At 34.3% G+C, this 2,401-nt stretch overlaps 1 pseudogene; it reads right to left on the bottom strand.

Annotated features, from left to right (window-relative positions):
* Nucleotides 1–719: 719 nt before the first annotated feature.
* Nucleotides 720–1,794, bottom strand: LOC107956275 (pectinesterase 2-like; annotated as a pseudogene).
* Nucleotides 1,795–2,401: the final 607 nt, after the last annotated feature.

Here is a 2,401-nt window from a genome sequence, read left to right on the forward strand (position 1 = left end):
CAATTAACATTTCAACTGTTGTAGGACTATTATTAGCATTGTATTTAAAGTAAATAGAAATTTAGGTTTGAATTAATTTTATAAATAATAATTTTAGATAGTCCATTCCACACTATTTTTATAAATAATAGAATCAAATATCAAAATATACACTCATTATCCACTTATTTGCTAAAATATAAAAGTTTGTAAAATCAAGTTGGATATGATTGGTTAGTTTAAAAAAAAAAGACAAGTATCCACATTCTTGCTACTAATAGAAATAATATTGAATTTTGCTTCTTATTGACATTTGGCTATTTGTTAAAAATACAAACCATAGGAAGGAAAAATAAAATAAAAAAAGGCTGTTATTTCCACCCGCTGAAAAGGTAGACGAGGGTCTGCTTGAATTACTACTACTGTGAAGATATGCTGCCTACATGATTAAGTTTCCAATGAATGAATTAATTAGGTACGATTGGAGGAGGAAGCAACCATTTGGTAGCTTCAACATAATCAAGAACCAGAAATGGTTGAGCTTCCGCATCTAGTAGTTGTTTGACGAATGGCTCTCATGTCTTGGGATTTGCTCCTTGCCCCGTGCATTTGTATTCTCCGTAGTAAATAGTTCTGCGTGTCAGACCATTCTCACCTTATATATCTTAATAACTTTATCAAAAAGTTGGGAAAGATTAGTTTACTCGTAGGCATGTAATGTTGTAAGGTTGAGTATTATCTTACTTGGCTCGTTCAGGTTGGAGATTATGAGACCATCCAACAGGATTGACGACGTTTCCCATTTCAGTATATGCATTCTTCGTTGTTCCAAAAATGCTACCATGCACGAACGAATAACCCGTGTCCTCCGATGAACTCTCTCTCACTTGTGCTGTAATTAGTGTAAGTCCCGGATCTCCTTCCACGAATATTTTTGTGTTCTGCATCCCGCTTTTCTGGTCAAATATATATATGAGGTATAATACATCATATTTCACGTGTTAAGAATATTAATACCAGATACAAAGATTTCCCGCTTCCGAAAATGAAATCAATAGTGCCACGAATATGGCAATCCTTAAAGAAATGGTTGCCCCTGTCATCACACAAAGTGTCCTGGAAGCCGAAGATCTTGCAGTTATAGAAAGTCGACCTGTCGCCAGAGACTCTCAAAGCAACCACTTGTGCTCCTACCATTTTCCCGTCTGGCCTAGGAGCAGTGTTCTATATGTATAACATGCCATCATAAAAACAAAAACCCTTTTATAATCAATTCAATAAATGATGGGTCATGGATGTCTAAACTCTTCATTAACTTACCAATAGATTGAGATTAGCACCCACAAAGTAACTACACTCCGTAATAAGAGTGGCACTATCTATAGTTCCATACTGCTTGGAAGTGCTGTCAAATGTCAAATTTGGCATATTTTGGGGATCTCTTAACAATGTAATGAAAGGCTTATTTCTTTCAATTCTGATTTTCTCTTTGTAAGATCTAGGTCTGATGGATATAATCACACGTTTGGTGTTCCCTGATGGAACGCTCTTTATGGCTTTGGTTATGGTATCGAATTCTCCACCCCCACCCTACATCACCTTTATGATCCTAGGTTTCGTCTCAGCCTCAACCAATTCAGGGTTTAAGGTGTTATCTCTTTCTTTTACGGACTTGATAATTCCATTAAACCAAGAATTTACTTGGGATTTATCCGCCGGTATTAGTTGTGACACAATAATCGGAGCAAAGAGGAGAATACTTACACACATTGTTGCGACATAAACTTCACTGCCCTTGATTATTTTTCCTGCCATTTCTTTTTTCTTCTTTTTTTTTCCTTTTTTATGAAAAAAAGAGCAATATGTTTATTTCTTCGTTTATTGAATATTGATGTTGTATTTGCCTTCTAAGTGACTCCAATTAATATGATAAATTGGTGACAAAAAATTCTAGAAAATGAGCTTTGGAGGATTCCTCGCGTTGCCACTCATTTGCGTAGTTCTTAGTGCAAGCTTTGTTGCAGTTCAAACCTAGCATTTCGCAGTTGATCACCATTAATGAGCATACATTGAACAAAATTGTTGCCAAATACACGACATTCAGACTTGGAACACCCATGATCATTGAATAATAATCCTAAGTGCAAAACCTAAACCGTGTGAATTTAATATAAGGAATGGAAATATTTTACGTTGCTGCCTTCATTTGTTGCGTCATTAATACTTATTTGTTTATTTTAAAGTTATTTTGAAATTAATTGTTTGTTGTGTTTATATAAATGAAGAAAAGTTTAATACTAAATGGAACTTGCCAATTAAGTTTTATGTTTCTTTTTCTTTTATTCATGAAAGGTGGCAAAATTTTTTTGATAGACTCTAGGAATCACAATACCGAACATAAAATATCTATTATTAAGTACTA

This window comes from Gossypium hirsutum, chromosome D12 (genome assembly GCF_007990345.1).
Source record: "Gossypium hirsutum isolate 1008001.06 chromosome D12, Gossypium_hirsutum_v2.1, whole genome shotgun sequence".
NCBI classification, from domain to species: domain Eukaryota; kingdom Viridiplantae; phylum Streptophyta; class Magnoliopsida; order Malvales; family Malvaceae; genus Gossypium; species Gossypium hirsutum.